The sequence below is a fragment of the Bufo gargarizans genome, chromosome 6 (genome assembly GCF_014858855.1).
Source record: "Bufo gargarizans isolate SCDJY-AF-19 chromosome 6, ASM1485885v1, whole genome shotgun sequence".
In the NCBI taxonomy this organism is placed as follows: Eukaryota; Metazoa; Chordata; class Amphibia; order Anura; family Bufonidae; genus Bufo; species Bufo gargarizans.
Genome location: NC_058085.1, coordinates 21,538,713 through 21,560,432, shown reverse-complemented (window position 1 = coordinate 21,560,432; position 21,720 = coordinate 21,538,713). Strand labels below are relative to the sequence as shown.

The 21,720-nt window shown below is 47.3% G+C and overlaps 2 long non-coding RNA genes and 1 pseudogene across 2 annotated transcripts; all 3 read left to right on the top strand.

Moving 5' to 3' along the window:
* Positions 1-21,720, top strand: part of LOC122940403 — a 277,094-nt pseudogene that overhangs the window by 105,691 nt on the left and 149,683 nt on the right.
* Positions 7,733-17,271, top strand: LOC122940477. Its single transcript, XR_006390301.1, has 4 exons — positions 7,733-7,853; positions 15,194-15,265; positions 16,936-17,085; positions 17,215-17,271. It is a non-coding gene; the product is annotated as an uncharacterized LOC122940477 (long non-coding RNA).
* Positions 17,369-17,723, top strand: LOC122940527. The gene is made up of 3 exons (XR_006390352.1): positions 17,369-17,394; positions 17,468-17,591; positions 17,675-17,723. It is a non-coding gene; the product is annotated as an uncharacterized LOC122940527 (long non-coding RNA).

Here is a 21,720-nt window from a genome sequence, read left to right as displayed (position 1 = left end):
TTCGTCTGACTACCCAGTTGGTTCCTGTTCCTGGCTTCGTCTGACTACCCTTCTGGTTCCTGACCTCTGTCTCCGCAAGACCCTGCTTCGGTTTAGCCATCCGTTCGGACTTTGCTTACGGCTTGCTCTTCAATAAAACCTTCTTATTTTCCACTTATCTCTTGTTGTACGTCTGGTTCATGGTTCCATGACAATCCTTCTATCTAACAAATGGCACTCGTCAAGGATGCCCCCTATCACCTTTGATTTTCATCCTAGCTATAAAGCCCCTTGCACAAGCAATAAGGCTCCATGCAGAGATCTCGGGCATCCGGATAGGGGATAGACAATATTGCATATCCCTTTATGCAGATGACATACTACTGACCCCATCTTCCACGCAGAGGACTTTATAAACTGCCCTGTCTTTAATCACAGAGTATAGCCGCCTATCTTATTATAAAAAGGTAGACGAGACTTAATCTCAAATTCTCCCTCTGAATATCCTAGCCCCTAAACTTCTCTCCTTACAGCAGGACTTCCCCTTTGGCTGGAGATCAGACCAAATACAATATCTAGGTGTGGCCTCATCATCATCAATATCATGCTTATATCATCTCAACTATGTTCCCCTACTGGACATGATAAAACAGGATAGTGCCACATATAGAAAATATGAAATATCTTGGGTAGATTGTGTCGCATCATTTCAAATATTAATCCTGCCAAAACTTCTCTTTAGGATGGTCCCCATTAGAATTCTTTAGGAAAGCACAAGGCCGGCTCAACCACTATGTGTAGGCGGGGAATAAACCTAGGATTGCCGCTGACATATTAACAAAAGCCAAAGCTAGAGGTGGCCTGGGCCTCCCGAACTAACTAGATTATTTTCTAGCAATCCAGATCCAGGCTCTTAAGAATTGGTGGACACAATCCCATGGGTACAAATTGAATCTGAGCTAGCTTTCAATAAACACCTCAAAACTCTCCTCATTAACAGCATTAGTGAGGTCCCATGCAAAACGCCTCCTCTACCAGCAATACTTAGCGCCTCAATACATCATTGGCGCATTTTTCATCAGAACAGTATCCACCAACCCACCTCTTTGATAAACACATCCCTTCTCCAACTTTTAGAATTATATCTTCCAGAAACAGACCTGGCCCAGTGGCGTTCCTTGGGTGTCCAGAGTATTAACCCGTTATACAAAGATGGGTCCGTCAGGCATTTACAGACCTCCAGCGGGAATTCGGTATTCCCAGGGTAGACTTTATTAAATATCTGCAAGTACGACACCTGCTATAATCCAAATGCCCACAACAGGTAGTTGCCAATAAAGAGATTATTGAGCCTTGGTCCACTCCGTCACAACCTCTCAGCAAATCAGGCATCAAACCATTATACATGGCTGTGGGCTCTAAAGCGAGCCTCTCTAAAATGGTTCCCCTCAGGGAATGGGACAGGGAGTTCCAATCGAATACCTCTGAAACGGAATGGACAAATACATTTAACCCCTTAAGGACTCAGCCCTATTTCACCTTAATGACTTGGCTATTCTTTGCAAATCTGACCAGTGTCACTTTAAGTGCTGATAACTTTAAAACGCTTTGACTTATCCAGGCCATTCTGACATAGTTTTTTCGTCACATATTGTACCTCATGACACTGGTAAAATGAAATTAAAAAAAAATAAAATATTTTTTTTTGCATTAAAAAAATACCTAATTTACCAAAAATATGGAAAAATTAGCAAATTTCAAAGTTTCAGTTTCTCTACTTCTGTAATACATAGTAATACCCCCCAAAATTGTGATGACTTTACATTCCCCATATTTCTACTTCATATTTGAATTATTTTGGGAATGATATTTTATTTTTTGGGGATGTTACAAGGCTTAGAAGTTTAGAAGCAAAATCTTGAAATTTTTCAGAAATTTACAAAAAAACAATTTTTAGGGACCAGTTCAGGTCTGAAGTCACTTTGTGAGGCTTACATAATAGAAACCACCCAAACATGACCCCATTCTATAAACTACACCCCTCAAGGTATTCAAAACTGATTTTACAAACTTCGTTAACCCTTTAGGTGTTGCACAAGAGTTATTGGCAAATGGGGATGAAATTTGAGAATTCAATTTTTTTGCCCAATTTTTCCATTTTAACCCATTTTTCCACTAACAAAGCAAGGGTTAACAGCCAAACAAGACTGTATCTTTATTGCCCTGACTCTGCCGTTTACAAAAACACCCCATATGTGGCCGTAAGCTGCGCCGTTTGGTTTTTGGAAGGCAGATTTTGCTGGACTGGTTTTTTGACATCATGTCCCATTTGAAGCCCCCCTGATGCACCCCTAGAGTAGAAACTCCATAAAAGTGACCCCATCTAAAAAACTACACCCCTCAAGGTATTCAAAACTGATTTTATGAACTTTGTTAACCCTTTAGGTGTTGCACAACATTTAATGGAAAATAGAGATACAATTTCAAAATTTAACTTTTTGGGCAGATTTTCCCTTTTAATATTTTTTTTTCCAGTTACAAAGCAAGGGTTAACAGCCAAACAAAACTCATTATTTATGGCCCTGATTCAGTAGTTTACAGAAACACCCCATATGTTGTCGTAAACTGCTGTACGGGCACACGGAAGGGCGCAGAAGGAAAGGAATGCCATACGGTTTTTGGAAGGCAGATTTTGCTGGACTGTTTTTTTTTTTTTTGTTTTTTTTTACACCCATGTCCCATTTAAAGCCCCCCGATGCACCCCTAGAGTAGAAACTTCCAAAAAGTGAACCCATTTTTAGAAACTACGGAATAGGGTGGAAGTTTTGTTGGTACTAGTTTAGGGTACATATGATTTTTGGTTGCTCTATACTACACTTTTTGTGAGGCAAGGTAACCGTGTTTGTTTTTGTTATTTACAACATTCATCCTTTAGAGCAGGTTGTCACGGACACGGCGATACCTAATATGTATACCATTTTTTTATTTATGTAAGTTTTACTCAATGATTTCATTTTTGAAACAAAAAAAATCATGTTTTAGTGTCTCCATAATCTGAGAGCCATAGTTTTTTCAGTTTTTGGGCGATTATCTTAGGTAGGGTCTCATTTCTTGTGGGATGAGATGACGGTTTGATTGCCACTATTTTGGGGTGCATATGACTTTTTGATCGCTTGCTATTACACTTTTTGTGACGTATGATGACAAAAAATTCCTTTTTTTACACAGTTTTTATTTTTTTACGGTGTTCACCTGAGGGGTTAGGTCATGTGATTTTTCATTTTTTGGGCGATTATCTTTGGTAGGGTATGATTTCTGCGGGATGAGATGACGATTTAATTGGTACTATTTTGGCGTACATGTGACTTTTTGATCACTTTTATTACCTTTTTTTGGCAAGTAAGGTGGGGAAAATTTCAATTTCCTCATAGTTTTTAATTTTTAATTTTTATGGCGTTCACCTTGCGGGGAAAGTAACATGACCATTTTATAGATCAGGTCGTTACGGACGCTGTGACACCTAATATGTGTAGTGTATTTTATTTTTTTCATTTTTATTCAGTGATAAATGTGTTTTTTTTAATCTTAACTTTTTTCACATTTTTTTTTACATTTTTTTGACCCAGACCCACTTGGTTCTTGAAGATCCAGTGGGTCTGATGTCTGTATAATACAGTACAGTACACTATATAGGGTATTGTACTGTATTTTACTTACACTTTGTCTGAACAGATCTATGCCTTTAGCACAGATCTGTTCAGCACCATGGACAGCAGGATGCCTGAGAAGGCGTCCTGTTGCCATGAGAACCTGCCCCGCCTGCTCAGTTGTGGCCACAACTTCGCAGACGGGTAAGGGTAAGGAGGGGGGCTGTCTGGGGGCTCCCTCCCTCTGTCACCCCATCCTATCGGGGGGCTGCAAAGGCATAGCAGCCCCCCGATGGGAGAGGGAGGGAGCCCCCTCTTACTGTTAACTTTTTCCATACAGCGGTCCGTACTGGGAAATATGGCTGACAGCAATGTCCCCAAATATGAATCTAACAGAGTATTTCAGTATAGATGCCTCCAAGACTACTGCTATGTTTTTGTTCTATCCCATTTGAATATTTAGTCTGAATACCGGCCCATTGTGTTCATTCTCACAAGTCATGTCCTTCATCTGAATTTTTTTGCGCTCCATGTTATATTCATGTATATATCCATATACTTCACTAATGATTGTATAACATGACAAATGTGGGGATCGGTTATTCACGTGATATCCTGAAAATGTACAATAAAAACGATTGAAATAAAAAAAATAAGAAAAGGTAGAAGAGAGTAAAAGAGATGTTCCAGAGGTTTAGAAATGAAGGGGAGGTTAGAAACAGGTTGGTAGTGAGCGGCACAGGTCGGGTCAGGATGTAGTGTGGTTATAACAAAATGTTTGAAAGAGGATGGGAAGAGAGAGAAAGAGAGAAAGACAAAGAGAAAGACAAAGAGAAAGAGACACAAACCAAACAGAAAAGCTGAGGCTTCCAGAGTCCAGAACGGAGCCGGAAGAAATCCCACCCAAAGAAGACTTCATGGCCTACAGAGAAGCAGCTTCATGTCCGCTCTCACCTCCTCACAGCAGGACTTCTTCACTTCTATTACGTCGTCTCTGTCCCACAACCCCAAATAATTATTTCATACCTTTACCTCCCTCTGCCCCCCGTACCCCGTCTGACACCCCTCATCTCAGCTGAGGACTATGCCTCTTATCTCTAAACCATCGGCAGCGTTAGATGAAGCTCGGAGCCGCCGTCCTCTCAGCCTCTCTACGTTACTACTCACTGCTCTTCCCACATAACCTGCTTTACCGCTGTCACTGAGGACAACCTTCCCGCCTTCTGCCCATCCCCCGTCACACTAATCACCGCTTTACCCCCCGAGCCGGTCCTGCCTCCGATCACAATCTGTCCGACATTTCCGCGGTTCTCCAGCGTCGCCCGATGCGTTTTTTCTAATCTCCAAAGACTAAAATATCATCTTTGAAATTCAGCCAATGATACAAGACTGAGACAAGGGAACGTATCTTCTGTCCACTGATTGTGGGGTCCATCAGCTGGGGGCCCCTGCCAGTCAGGAGAACGGGGCCCATGTTCCCCCATTGGAGCAGCAGACAAGCTCAGATCAACTACAGAGACAATCCCCAGCGATAAGACACAGCGCGGCCATTTATGTGCTAACACTAGGAACAACAGGAGAGAAGGTTATTCCTCCTTTTCCCCCACAGCGGAAATCCTACATCTGCCCCGACATAAGGTATCGCTGACATCATTTCTACTAACTGATATGGAGAAAAGGGATGGAGTTACCCCTAAACATCTCCTGAGCACACACAGAGCCCCGATACCAGCAGATTACATCGCCGGCTCTGCTACATGGACATGACAGAGACTCCGCTGTAGTAACTGAACATTACACATACACAGCTCTTCTACATGGACATGACAAAAACTCAGCTATAGTAACTGAATATTACACATACACAGCTCTGCTACATGGACATGACAGAGACTCAGCTGTAGTAACTGAACATTACACATACACAGCTCTGCTACATGGACATGACAAAGACTCAGCTGTAGTAACTGAACATTACACATACACAGCTCTGCTACATGGACATGACAAAGACTCAGCTGTAGTAACTGAACATTACACATACACAGCTCTGCTACATGGACATGACAGAGACTCAGCTGTAGTAACTGAACATTACACATACACAGCTCTAATACATGGACATGACAAAGACTCAGCTGTAGTAACTGAACATTACACATATACAGCTCTGCTACATGGACATGACAGAGACTCAGCTGTAGTAACTGAACATTACACATACACAGCTCTGCTACATGGACATGACAGAGACTCAGCTGTAGTAACAGAACATTACACATACACAGCTCTGCTGCACACACTGATACAACTCTTTAGAGGCATATTACACATAAACAGCTTGGTTGTATGCACATACAGCTCAACTACACAGACATTACACGGATATGCAGTACGCCGGACCCGCAGGGTATTGCGATTGTGAGGTCACGGTTAATGGGCAAGCGAGGGTTACTCACAGTTTTGTAGGAAAACCCTGGGCAGGCGTACAGCAGTGATGGAGAGGCTGGCACAGGAGACCTCTGGGGCACACTCTGTATTTTGGGACCAGGCCTGATGGTGGATGAGGTGCCCTGGATGTTGCAGGTGTTTAATGTGCCTGGGGCAAGGTCCCTTTAAGGTTTGTGACGCCAGTGCCTGTGACGGTGGCACACCGATTTATAGGAGTACTAAGTGAGGAACACAGGTTGTGATGAACCAAACTTTTCTTTACTGAGAAACAGTTCAACTTTGTACAGTTGGTGGTCAATACAGTTCCATATATCAGGTTCACATCACAAGCAGGCTTTCCCAATAATGGCAGGTATACTATTCCTGGCAAGATACTCAGAGGGTAACAACAACACACTCAGATCAGGCTGTACCTTCTCCTCAGAAATAGTGTACACTGTTCATCTGAACTCCTGTCTGGTCTCATCCCAAGGCCCGGATGCCCGAATGCTGGCTTTATCCTTGATAGAAATCTTCCTCCCGTATTCCGCTTTACACTTATAATACTTCTGCCCTTCAGCTTACTTGGGTAGCTGGTACATTGGCTCTGCTTGGCTTGTGGGAACTGCAGGTTCCTCCCAGGAGGCAAACTCTTCTCATGGGGTGACTCTTCTGAGCTAACTCTGGCTCTTTATCCTCAGGCAGGCTAGGATCCTTCCACTAGCCTCCTGGTGGCAACTAGAAGCCTGGGCTGTCTAGCTGCATGTCAGGAGGAGGCCCTCAGCTTGTCTCTGGCTGGTGCCATCTCACTTCTGTCTCCACAGACTCCTGACTACAGACTAACTCCTCCCTGTCTGGGCCTGGACCTTTATACTAGGGGCTCTCTATCTCCCTCTAGTGTCTAGGATGCTACACTACACCCCAATAGGCCTGCTGTACACATCACAGGGGAACAATACATATAAAAGCATAGAGAAAATACATTAAAATGGACGGTTAAATATACTGCCACTGTCCCTCAGGAGTAGGAGGACAACGTGGCCCAATTGATCCTTGTGTAGTGCCCACCTTTACCTAGTGGGACACTACAGATACAGCTCATCTATACAAACATTACAGGCTTACAGCTCTGCTACATACAGACTGGGATTCCACACAGCACAGCAGAGTCTCACACAGAGCAGAGAAACCTGGTCATGTGATCTCCATGACTCCTCCCACACCTGATCACATGGTTATGACATCATCACAGGTCCTGTACCGTCTCCTGCAGCACAGCCTGACTCCTCTCACACCTGATCACATGGTCATGACATCATCACAGGTCCTGTACCTTCTCCTGCAGCACAGCCTGACTCCTCCCACACCTGATCACATGGTCATGACATCATCACAGGTCCTGTACCTTCTCCCGCAGCACAGCTTGACTCCTCCCACACACAGTCACATGGTCATGACATCATCACAGGTCCTGTACCTTCTCCTGCAGCACAGCCTGACTCCTCCCACACCTGATCACATGACATGACACATCACAGGTCCTGTACCTTCTCCTGCAGCACAGTCTGACTCCTCCCACACCTGATCACATGACATGACATCATCACAGGTCCTGTACCTTCTCCTGCAGCACAGTCTGACTCCTCCCACACCTGATCACATGGTCATGACATCATCACAGGTCCTGTACCTTCTCCTGCAGCACAGCCTGGAGCCCGACTACTGCATGGTGGTAGAAATTACAGCCCAGGAGGCTCCATAGTGAAGGGTTGTCAGAGGAGGACACGCCTGCCCCAGGTAAGTGGAACACTCATCACATCCACACATATAAGGCTCCATCCGCCCTTGAGGGGACCTAATAGGAAAAAAAAGCCTCTGAAAAATGAACGAAGCAATCTGGTTGCTATGGGCAACTGTCAGCTGTTCCTCTGTACAGATTTTGATAAATCTCCCCCTATGTTTTTAGGTTTATCAATTTGTTGTAATTTGGTGTTCTTGGTTTCTTCCCCCTTTTCTCTGACAATGCACTTTGCTACTCCATACACTCCCCGATGGCGCTGCCATTGTTTACCACGGCGTTCTTTTTTGTCTCGGAGTCTCATGTTTTTCCTGCTGGGACAGAAATGTCGATGTTTATTTGTTTACTTTTTATTTTGACCCCCTCCCCCACTTCCCATCCCTTCATTGTTTTTGCTTCCCTCCTATTTTTGACTCCTGTGCTACAAAAAAAAACTTTCAATAAAAGTTCTGTTGAATAAAAAAAAAATTAAAGAAGGTTATTCAGGAATAAAAAAACTGAGCTTATTTCGTCCAAAAACAGCACCACACCTGTCCTCAGGTTGTGGGCGGTATTCACTTGGCAGAGCTTTGCCGGGGCTGTGGGAGGTTATTTGAGGATCAGGAGGCGTTCTTGGGCACTGCAGGGGGGCGTCACTGGGCACCAGAGAGTGAAACAAACGCCCCTCTGGGCACCTTGGAGCCTCATTAGCATATCATAAAAAGCGGTTTTATATCAAAACTACAAAGCGAAATAAAGTAAAAAGACGACTGCTGGAAATAAGGTACTTTAGTGAACATGGCGATGGTGACAGCTTAAAATGGTAAAAGCAGGTGACAGATTCCCTTTAAACTTGTCAGTTTTCATTCTCAGTAAAAGCAACATGCTATAGGAGTTTCTTCACCCTCCCCCCCCCCCCCCCCCCCCTATATTTTACCATTTTCCGAGTTAAATTCTGCTCAGGAATTACAGTTGGAAATTTTGATGCAGCCGAGTCCCATTGCAATCAATGGGGTGAAGCTTTCCACTGAAATTTCTATTGAGCGGACTGCACTGCCAGCTATAGGGAACGGCAATGGCTGCGCTGCACAAGCACCGACTAAATCGGGGCGGGACGCATTTGGAATTTCCAAACGGAATTTCTCCGCTTGGAAATTCCGTAGTGTGCATGGACCCGTAATTGCCTCCAAGTATCCTCCACCCCAAATCAGAGCCCATTCCTAGTCCTGGGCCTATAGTTGGTGAGGGGAGGAAAGCTGTTGTGTCTTTAGTTCAGAAATCCCCTTTCATCTCCACTTTATTATTTGCCACTGATCTTGGAGATTATGTCTGCTAAAGATTGAGTTGATATGTTGACTGGTTCACACTCCAAATCACATTTTACTTCCCATTATACTGTATGGACATTCCATTCTGTCATCCACATGCTATTCGATAGAAAATCGCTTTAATCCCAGATAGTTTTAAATTTGCAATCTGCTCCTCTACCCAGGGAACACTTGCGGTAAAGGTTAATGTCCCACATAACACAGATTTACCTGCAGATGAGCTCAGAGTTTACTTCCCATTATAGTCTATGGGCATTCCATTGTGTCAGTCACCCTCGTCATTCTGTAGAAAACAGGGATAATTCCACTTAATCTGAACATTAAATAATCCCACTGAACTTGGAGAGTAAGCCTGCTAAATAACTATTAGAGATGTCACATGGTTTTGTCTCTAATCGTTAATTTCTAACGATAATTTGTTTTCCCTTAGTCCTAACAGTGGCACAGATGGGGTATTCTGCCCCTGTGGACTGGTTAGGACAGGTGGAAGTTTAATGAACAAATAAAAAACACTGGCATGTACACGCCCTCCCTGCCCCCAATAAAGAGGGGCGTAGCCCTCATGCTATTGTGTAATAACAAGTAGACAAAAAATAATAATAATAAACAAGGGGGGGGAATTTGTGTGCCACTGTTAGGACTAAGGGAAAACAAATTATCGTTAGAAATTAACGATTCCCTTACGTCCTAACCAGTGGCACAGATGGGGATTTAGCAAGTAGAAACCCCCATGGGAGGGTCCTCATGCCTGGCGGAAGATAACACTGTCTGGCCAAATGAGGAATAACCATGTATTCTAGTATCCACTCTATAGTGTGAGATAAAAGTGGAGTGAGAACTCCAAGAAGCTGACTTACAGATCACATCCAATGGGATCGAGCTTCTCTCTGCAAAAGAAGTGGCCACTGCTCGAGTAGAGTGGGCCCTTACAAATTCAGGGGGCTCCGAGCCCTGAGACATATAAGACTCCCGAATTGCCTCTTTAATCCAGCGACTGATGGAGGGCTTAGAGGCTTTCCTCCCCTTATGGGTACCGGAAAAAAGGATAAGGAGGTTTTCATCCTTCCTAAATACCTTGGAGCGTTCCAGGTAAATCCTAAGACATCTCGCAATGTCGAGGGTATGGAGCCCTCTTTCCTCAGAGGAGGGGGATGGAGCCAATTTTGGTAGGGAGATCACCTGGTTAATATTGTCAAAGGAGGGAACCTTTGGGATGAAGGTAGGTAAAAATCTGAGGAGTACCCGATCCTGCAGGAACTTTGTATAAGGCTCAAAGGCAGAAAAAGCCTGGAGTTCCCCAACTCACTTTGCAGAGGTAACAGCCAACAAGAAGGTGATCTTCCAGGTTAGAAACCTGAATCCCGCCTCCTCTAGGGGCTCAAAGGGGGGAGATGATAACCCCCTGAGCACGACTGATAAATCCCAAACCGGGATGGGTCTGATTACTGTAGGCTTTAATCTTGAGGCTCCCTTCAGGAATCTCTTGATAAGGGGGTCTTGAGAAACAGCTCTGTTGAGACAAGCAGAGATTGCTGAGATCTGCACTTTAAGGGTAGCGGGTGATAGCCCCCTGTCCAGACCGTCCTGTAGAAACTGTAAGATCATCGGGATGGAAGCTTCAGCGGATGTTTGCTGATGCCTAGAACACCAGGACGAAAAAATCTTTCAGATTCTGGAGTAGGCCTTGTTGGTCGCTTCTGATCTGGAGTGCTCCAGGGTTCTCAAGACAGACCCCGATAGCCCTTCTATCCTTGGAAGGGACTGATCAACCTCCAGGCTGTCAGGTTGAACATTTGAAGATTTGAGGAGACCTGGGTGCCCCCCGACACCAGTACTCTCTCTGGGGGAAGCCTCAGAAATTGACCCCGACTTATCTGTAGGAGTTGGGTAAACCAAGCTCTTTTCAGCCAGTATGGGATAATGGCGATAACTGACGCTTGGTCCTGCCTGATTTTCATCAAGACCCTTGGTATCAAGGAAATTGGAGGGAAGATGTAGGCCAGCCTGAACCTCCATGGGATTGACAGTGCATCTATTGCCACCGGGTTGTCCTCCCTGTAAAGGGAGCAATACCTCTCCACCTTGGTGTTGAACCTCGTTGCCATGAGATCGATCTCTGGCATGCCCCACCTGAGTGTTATCTCCTTGAAGACCTCTGGATGAAGTGACCATTCTCCGGTTGGAAGACCTCGGCTCAGGCGATCCGCAATCACATTGTGAACTCCGCGAATGTGAACGGCTGATAAGTGGGTGAGGTTCAGTTCTGCCCAATCCAAAATCACCCCTATCTCTCTCAGGAGACTTTGTGACCTCGTGCCTCCCTGCTTGTTGATATACAACACAGCGGTCATGCTGTCTGACTGTACCTTCACTGCCTTCCCTCGAATGATGGGAGCAAAATGAAGAAGAGCTAGTCTGATTGCTCTGATCTCCAGGAGATTCGATGACAATAACCTCTCCTGAGGTGTCCAAGTTCCCTGGACTGTTTTGTCCTGAAGATGCGCACCCCAGCCTACTAGGGATGCGTCTGAAGTAAGTATGATCCAAGAGGGCTGGATCAGGGACTTGCCATCCATGAGGTGGGACCACCACCTCAGAGAGGATCGGACTTTGTAAGGCAGGGAGAGCACGGAATTGAGTCCTACCGGACTGTGATTCCACTTGGCTAATACTTCCGACTGGAGCGGACGTAGATGCCATAATGCCCAAGGCACCGCCTCTGCGGTTGAAGACATTAGTCCCAACATCCTCATCCACGTTCGGATTGTTACCTGTTTTTGTACAGAGAGGGAATGGGCTGTCTGTTGTACGGTTTGCCTTCTTTCGGGAGTGAGATGAATCGTCATCCTGACTGAATCCACCATGAACCCCAGGAACCTTACTGAGGTGGCTGGTTGGAGTTGGGATTTGTCCCAATTGATTATCCATCCTAACTGATGTAGGAATGTAACAGCCTGTTGGATGTGTTGGGACAGGATCGCTTGGGAAGGAGCTCTGAGGAGCCAGTCGTCCAGGTATGGAACTATGCTCAAGCCTTGAAGTCTTAGTGCGGCCACCACAGAGACCACCACTTTGGTGAAAGTGTGTGGGGCTGAAGAAATCCCAAACGGGAGGGCCACAAACTGAAAATGCTTTAGGACCCCCCCCGATGTTTACTGCGATCCTTAAGAATCTTCTGGACCCAGGATGGATGGGAATATGGAGATAAGCATCCTTGAGGTCCAAGGTTGCCAGGAAATCTCCCGGCATAAGAAGATTGGTCACTGACTGGATAGTTTCCATACGGAACTTCTTTTGTTTTATGAAACGGTTGAAGAACCTCAGATCTATAATCATTCTCCACCCTCCGGTACTCTTGGGTACCAGGAAAACTGGGGAGTAGATACCTGTTCCCCTCTCTTGGAGAGGAACCTCCTCTAAGGCCCCCTTCTGGAAGTATTCTAGTACGTAACTTTCTAGAATCTTCTGCTTGTTGCTGGGAAGAAGCCTTGTCTGGACAAATTTGTCCAGAGGCCGACTGCTCAAGTCTACCAGGTAGCCCTGAGAAATTACACGCAGGACCCAACTGTCCTGGATATGATCCTGCCAACAAGGTAGAAAATGTTGTAGGCGACCGCCTACGGGAATGTGGGGAGAAGGGAGCCCGAGATTTCCAGTCAGACCGGCTAAATACCAAGAGCCTCGAGGAGGCCCGCAATCAGAGCGCCGAGGACTTCTTGGGGGGTCTAGAACCCCGAGAGGATTTCCCTCCTCTACGGGAACCCCAATTCCTCTGGGGTCTGGGTTGCGGTTCCGCTCTGGAACCATACCCCCTGCCCCGACCACGAAAGGACTGCTGGGGAAGGGACTTGCCCTTCTTGTCCGACAGCCCCTCCATTATTTGGTCCAGCTCTGCACCAAAAAGTTTGCCGGGTTCGTACGCCATGGCACACAGATTGTGCTTTGAGGTCGTATCGGCCTTCCAGGGTTTCAACCACAGCGGACGCCTGCCCGCGGTTGAAAGGGCCATAGACTTAGATGCCAGCTTCAGTTGTTGTGGAGCTGCGTCGCACAAGTAATCAATGGCAAGGCTGGCCGTCTTGCATGAGGCCAGAATGTCGTCCCTAGAGACCCCATGGTCTAGGTCAGACTCAATTTGGGAGAACCTTGTTTTCAGAAAATTCGCCACTTCGGACGACGCAATCGCGACTGAGGCGGAGGCCGAGGAATAGGCGCGCCTAAGGGCGCAGTCCGCCTTCCGGTCCATCGGGTCCAACAAACTTGACCCGTCGTCTGAAGGGATCAGGGTCCTCCTGGATAATTTTGCAATTGCCATGTCCACCTTCGGGACAGGCCCCCATGAAGATACCTGATCCTCCTTGACCGGGAACACGGCCTTGAACCTTTTGGTCAACACTGGACCCTTCTCTGGCTTTCTCCACTCTGTTTTCAACAGAGATAGGAGAGAATCATCCGCTTTAAAGGCCCTAGGCCCCCTAGAGGCAGAGGATGAGGCTTCCCCCGGGTCAACGTCCTGGTCCCCCGACCGGACGGACTTTAGTAGCCGCTGGGCCTTCTCCAGCGGGAAAAAATAGGAGAATCCATCCTCCTCGTCCAAGGAGGAGGCAGAACCTTCCCTCGCCTCCTGACCCCCGAGACCTCCATCGCACGATGGGGGGAGGAGGGACGATGACGCTTGGCGACCAGGGCATTCTTCAGTTCCTGGATGGAGGCGTTGACCTGGGTCATGTTGGACTCCATGTACCCCTTCACCCAATCAACCACGTCGTGGACAGATGGCTCCAACTGGGGGATTGACTTGGCCCTACAGGGTGGGCAGCGGGAGAAGTCATAAGAGTCCTCAAGGACAATCTGGCAGTCATGGCACTGCAGGTGGCGCCTCTTGCCCGCGGATTTCCTGCTGGGCTCTCGCTCTCCGTCACCGGTCGACGACATGGCTGAAAATTTAAGAAACATGAATTTAGCAAAATTCAAGGAAACAAAGCTTAATCGCAAGTTTCAGGATCTTTACCCAGAAGATCCTAGCAAGCTCTTTTATAGAAAGAAACAACGATTTTCAGCACAGAGGTAGCAAGACTCTCTAGCACCAAACACCAAACCACACTCAAGGTTAACAGCAAGCTGCGCTCCAGGAGACTGAACCTGGAGCTTCACCAAGTTTAAATAGGTTGTTTTGGCGCCAAAAAGAAAGTCCCGCCCACAAAGGGGGCGGGGTAATCTTAAGGGTTTATAACTTGGTCTAAAATGACCAAAATATAACTATGTGCCCCAGAGAGGGAACCTAAACATTCAAAAGGCCCCCCACGGCCCTAAATAATCAAAAAAGAACAACCCCGGCAGCGCAGCAGCGCTCCGGAGACAGACCCGGAAGTGACGTCACCCGACGTCACTTCCGCAAGATGGCGGCGCCCAGCAGAACATGCGGACGCCGCTTCCGCCACTCCAGCTGCTCCCGCTCCTACCCCGGCCACACCACCTGGCAAAGAGGTAAGCCCAAGCGTGATAGGGCTCAGTGCAGGAGCGGAAACTAGCCAAGGCCCGAGACACATCCTCCGGCCGCATAGAAGGAGCGGCTTAGTTCCCAAAGGGAACGAAATATCAAAAAGGGGAAAAGAATACACTCTCCCCACCCGAGGGGGGGTGGGGGGTGGGGGAGTGCACCACCCGTCCCGTCCTGTCCGCAGGACAGAAAAAAACACAATAGCATGAGGGCTACGCCCCTCTTTATTGGGGGCAGGGAGGGCGTGTACATGCCAGTGTTTTTTATTTGTTCATTAAACTTCCACCTGTCCTAACCAGTCCACAGGGGCAGAATACCCCATCTGTGCCACTGGTTAGGACGTAAGGGAATTCAAATATTACATTTCCATTATTCTGTATGGGCATTCTATTCTGTCATTCCTGTTATTAGGTCCCCAGCAGAGCCCTGCACACACAGAGCAGATAAACCTGGTCATGTGATTTCCATGACTCCTCCCACACATGATTACATGGTCATGACCTCATCACAGGTCTTTTCCTTCCTCTTGCAGCACAGCCTGGAGCTTAGTCCTGCACATGATCACATGGTGAAGGATTGTCAGAGGAGGACACGCTCCATCCAGGTAAGAGGAGTATGCCCACATTGTGGGCACCCCCAGTAGTATGCCCACATTGCGGCCCCCCCAGTAGTATGCCCACATTGCGGCCCCCCCAGTAGTATGCCCACATTGCGGCCCCCCCAGTAGTATGCCCACATTGCGGCCCCCCCAGTAGTATGCCCACATTGCGGCCCCCCCAGTAGTATGCCCACATTGCGGCCCCCCCAGTAGTATGCCCACATTGCGGCCCCCCCAGTAGTATGCCCACATTGCGGCCCCCCCAGTAGTATGCCCACATTGCGGCCCCCCCAGTAGTATGCCCACATTGCGGCCCCCCCAGTAGTATGCCCACATTGCGGCCCCCCCAGTAGTATGCCCACATTGCGGCCCCCCCAGTAGTATGCCCACATTGCGGCCCCCCCAGTAGTATGCCCACATTGCGGCCCCCCCAGTAGTATGCCCACATTGCGGCCCCCCCAGTAGTATGCCCACATTGCGGCCCCCCCAGTAGTATGCCCACATTGCGGCCCCCCCAGTAGTATGCCCACATTGCGGCCCCCCCAGTAGTATGCCCACAGTGCGGCCCCCCCAGTAGTATGCCCACAGTGCGGCCCCCCCAGCAGTATGCCCACAGTGCGGCCCCCCCAGCAGTATGCCCACAGTGCGGCCCCCCCAGGGTTGTTGCGTTACCAAAATTTACCATAAAAAAGTATTGCAGTATTCGATACCATGCAAAAAAAATAAAACACCAAAAAAAGCAGCGTGCATTCTGCATTTTATGGAACGTCTGGCCCATAATCAAACAGTTCGCTCCTATTTTTTGGGAGGACAAGTTGAATAAAAAATGGACCAGGACCACTTTATAAGTGTCATTAATTTTAGGCCTCTTTCACACGGGCGTGTGCGCACTGTGGTCGTGCTGCAGGCCGCAATGCACGAGCACAGTATGTGGGGCAGCCGCAGCGGATCGCGGACCCATTCACTTGAATGGGTCTGAGATCCAGCAGTTCCGCAAAAAGATAGGACATGTTCTATCTTTTTGCGGACCAGAAGTACGGGACGAAACCCTACGGAAGCACTAATATCAGTCAGCTACATCACGTTATTTCTCATGACAGAAACCCTTGACCGCTGTATTTCCTCATGCTGCGTGTTAAAAATAAATCTAATAAACTACAACATCTGTGAGGTCCTGAGGAGCTGCCAAAAACCAAATCTGCCAACCCAATGTCTGTCTAGATAGTAATAATAATCTTTATGTATCGCCAACATATTCCGCAGCATTTTACAATTACCCGGAGAACACAGGACCTGTAGAATCCTCCACTGCTCCAGCACTGAGGCTCATGTGGTCTCCTTCAGTCTGTTTACATCACTGCAACGACAATATTGGTCGGAGCTCTGATGGGGGTATGTATATCACCTGACCATTGAGGCCTAGGATGGTCTATGGTGGTCACGTGCTGTTCATACTGATCACTGATGATGTCTTCTATTGGCTGTAGGGTCATGTGAAGGTATGACATACCATGAAACTGCCATGACCTCACACATGTTTTGATCACTATAAAAAGAAAGAACACAACATCTACACATTATTATCTCCTCCCATATCTCCTCTTATTATCTCCAAAAATTACTTTTTAGATGGGATTTTGTGGGATTTTACATCATCTCATCTTCTCTCCATTCAGGTTCCCACATTATAGGATTCTCTCACTGGATATCTTGTATATGACATCAATCTCCTGATTGACCCGTCAAGGATGGATAGGGACAGGGACAAGATGGCGGAGAGTATAATAAATCTCACCCTAGAGATCCTCTTCCGGCTTACTGGAGAGGTGAGAGATTCTGATGATGTCACATTACATCATCTTATCTATGTTACTAACAGATGGACATGACTGGAGAGGTGAGGGACTCCGGAGATGTATGGAGTGATAGTTATTACTGTGTCTCTCCATAACCAGGACTACACAGTAGTGAAGAAGACCTCTAGTGAGCGCTGTCAGGCCCTTGTGTCTGAAGGATGGGGAAGAACCCTGAGCCCAATCATGGGGCCTCCACCTCACCCCCTGATACACGAGGAAGTCAATAGAGAGAAGATCCTAGAACTCGCCAACAAGATGATTGAGCTGCTGACTGGAGAGGTGATACTGCTGGGACATTATACAGGAATGCTATGAAGGGATCTGGGTGATGACTGTATCATTGTGTTGTCAGGTTCCTATAAGGTGTCAGGATGTCACCGTCTATTTTTCCATGGAGGAGTGGGAGTATTTAGAAGGACACAAAGATCTGTACAAGGACGTCATGATGGAGGATCACTGGCCCCTCACATTGCCAGGTGATAGACATGATTAAATACACATGTCCTCTCATTATCTGTATGTAAGGAATGAATTCAGTCACTGGATGTGTTTCCTACAGTTAAGGAAGAGATAAGAACACCGGAGAGATGTCCCAGTCCTCTTCTTCTACAGGATGGGTCAGAAAAGCATTACAATGTCCCACAGGATAATTCAGAAGAACATTACTATGTCCCACAGGATGATCAGGTAGATGGATATAAGGACATCATGATGGAGGATCACCGGCCCCTCACATCACCAGGTAATAGACTTGACTAAATACACACGTCCTCTCATTATCTGTATGTAAGGAATGAATTCAGTCACTGGATGTGTTTCCTACAGTAAAGGAAGAGATAAGAACACCGGAGAGATGTCCTAGTCCTCTTCTTCTACAGGATGGTTCAGAAAAGCATCACAATGTACCACAGGATGATCAGGTAGATGGAGATAAGGTCTCATGAAATGTTCCCTATGATCTGTAGAAGACTGTGAAGATCTTGTCTTCAGTCTTGTTTTATCCACCAGTATTATATGTTTTATTCTTGGGATAGGTGGAGAATGGTGGAGATGGCAGGATTACAGCTGACCATAGACATTACATGTTGTCTGGTTATTCTCACTATTTTCTGCCTGTATAGACTTTTAAGATGGTCTCCTCTGTGAACTGCTGCAGATCTTTTGTGGTTGCATAAGAGTGGCACAACAGTTTTCTGAGCGGTCCTCAGCCAAGACCATGCAATAAATGGTTAACCATAGTTGTGCTCAGATTCTCAGTTGAACATGAACATCAGGAGATAAATGCATCATTATCTTCAAGGGTTTTGTAGTCTAGGGTGGCAGTACCAAGGCCATATCACGGATTCCATTCTAGCACATCTAGATACAAGTCACCCTTCTTACTTGCATATAATATAATATTGGAAAAGCTGTGTATGATTATTTTCATCAGCACATAGCAGTAATCACTTATCTGTAAGCAGTACTCGCCATGCACGCAGCGGGCAGGCCGGCAGTGCACGTCACTTAGTCACGCTCCGGCCCCGCACACTTCATTACTGAATGGTGAGTACTGCTTAGTGATAAGGGATTACTGCAAGTTTAGCAAAGCAGTACTGCCAGGGGCTGCTGTATGCACTTTATATGTGATGGCTGCTATGACTAGGGCCCAATGTTATGGCGTCAGATCCCCTATAACACTGTCCTCCACAGACCTTTCCCCCCCAATAACACTGTCCTCCACAGACCTTTCCCCCCAATAACACTGTCCTCCACAGAACCCCCCCAATAACACTGTCCTCCACAGAACCCCCCCAAAAACACTGTCCTCCACAGAACCCCCCCAAAAACACTGTCCTCCACAGAACCCCCCAATAACACTGTCCTCCACAGAACCCCCCCTATAATACTGCCCTCCACAGATCCCCCTATAACACTGTCCTCCACAGAACCCCCCCAATAACACTGTCCTCCACAGAACCCCCCCTATAATACTGCCCTCCACAGAACCCCCCCTATAATACTGCCCTCCACAGAACCCCCCCTATAATACTGCCCTCCACAGAACCCCCCCTATAATACTGCCCTCCACAGAACCCCCCCTATAATACTGCCCTCCACAGATCCCCCTATAACACTGTCCTCCACAGAACCCCCCCTATAATACTGCCCTCCACAGATCCCCCTATAACACTGTCCTCCACAGAACCCCCCCAATAACACTGTCCTCCACAGAACCCCCCCTATAATACTGCCCTCCACAGAACCCCCCCTATAATACTGCCCTCCACAGAACCCCCCCTATAATACTGCCCTCCACAGAACCCCCCCTATAATACTGCCCTCCACAGAACCCCCCCTATAATACTGCCCTCCACAGATCCCCCTATAACACTGCCCTCCACAGAACCCCCCCTATAATACTGCCCTCCACAGATCCCCCTATAACACTGCCCTCCACAGATCCCCCTATAACACTGCCCTCCACAGATCCCCCTATAACACTGCCCTCCACAGATCCCCCTATAACACTGCCCTCCACAGATCCCCCTATAACACTGCCCTCCACAGATCCCCCTATAACACTGCCCTCCACAGATCCCCCTATAACACTGCCCTCCACAGATCCCCCTATAACACTGCCCTCCACAGATCCCCCTATAACACTGCCCTCCACAGATCCCCCTATAACACTGCCCTCCACAGATCCCCCTATAACACTGCCCTCCACAGATCCCCCTATAACACTGCCCTCCACAGATCCCCCTATAACACTGCCCTCCACAGATCCCCCTATAACACTGCCCGCCACAGATCCCCCTATAACACTGCCCGCCACAGATCCCCCTATAACACTGCCCTCCACAGATCCCCCTATAACACTGCCCTCCACAGATCCCCCTATAACACTGCCCTCCACAGATCCCCCTATAACACTGCCCTCCACAGATCCCCCTATAACACTGCCCTCCACAGATCCCCCTATAACACTGCCCTCCACAGATCCCCCTATAATACTGCTCTCCACAGATCCCCTATTAGTTCAAAACCCACCAAAATCACACCATTTAGTTCAAAATATTTTCTTTTTTTAATTTCCTCCTTTAAAAACCTAGGTGCGTCTTATCATCAGTTACATCGTATAAAGCGAAAAATACGGTAATTCTAGCTCCACAGCAGTTTTCTAAAGTTGCCGGCACACACACTTCCATCGGGAGGTAGATTCTGTGGTCTGTTTGTTAGCAAGTAGGGATGAGCGAACCCGAACTGTATAGTTCGGGTTCGTACCGAATTTTGGGGTGTCCGTGACACGGACCCAAACCCGGACATTTTCGTAAAAGTCCGGGTTCGGGTTCGGGTTCGGTGTTCGTCGCTTTCTTGGCGCTTTTTGAAAGGCTGCAAAGCAGCCAATCAACAAGCGTCATACTACTTGCCCCAAGAGGCCGTCACAGCCATGCCTACTATTGGCATGGCTGTGATTGGCCAGAGCACCATGTGACCCAGCCTCTATTTAAAGGGCTTCTGTCAGCCCACTAAACCCTCTTTTTTTTCCCCCATTAATATTAATCCCTACACTGCAAGCTCCCTGTACATATGCTAAATATTCATTTTCGTTCAGTAGATATTGTTAAAAATCAAGTTTTATAATATGTAAATTACCTTGCTACCAGCAAGTAGGGCGGCTACTTGCTGGTAGCAGCCGCATCCTCCTCTCATCATGACGCCCCCTCTGCCGTTTGATTGACAGGGCCAGGGAACGGGTTCGTTCTCTGCTGGCCCTGTTCGAATTCAAAATATCGCGCCTGCGCCGTACCTTTCTTTAATCGGTGCAGGCGCACTGAGAGGCGGCCTCTCTCCCGGCCGCTCCATCCTCAATGCGCCTGCGCCGGGTGTGGATGTGACGTCATCGGCGCAGGCGCACTGAGAGGCGGCCGCTCTGTCGGCCGCTCCATCCTAAAAGGGTATATCAGATTCAAGGTGCACATAGGGTCATTCTGAATACCTTCACACACACGCTACAGTGCATTTCCAAGTCTAATTCTGTCAGTAAACCTATACCTGTCACCCAGCGCCTAAATACTAGGCCTCAAATTTATATCCAGCTAAATCTGTCGTTACTGCTGTGCCTCTATTAGTGTAATACGGTACCTAAATAGATAGCCAGATAGTGTTAGTTGTCTTTAAAAAAAACAGTACAATAAAGGTCAGTCCTGTGTCCCAGTGAGGACAAGTACTTGCGCTGCTGCAGGCTCCGTGGTAGTGTGGTAGGTATTCACACTCAATGCAGTTAATAAAAAGGGGGTTGGAGCCGCGCTGCTCTAGATTAGGTTCCCCGGTCAGTGATGAATAGTATTGGGCTCCACACGCCTTTTCTCTGTCACTCTAACAGGGTCCGATCTTCCAAACACAGTAGCCTCTGTGAGGTTCAAAGGACAGGCAAAATAGTGAAGTACCCTTTACCAGATGGTATAAAAAGGTTTTAATCTACTCACAACAAAGTTGTTCAACAAAGGCATATAGTAATTCCACTTTACAACGTCTCGTTCCTGCCCGACCCGGGTTTCGCTGCCTCGCTTCTTCAGGGGCGAACTGCGCATATGCGCAATCAGGCTCCTTAAGTAGCCC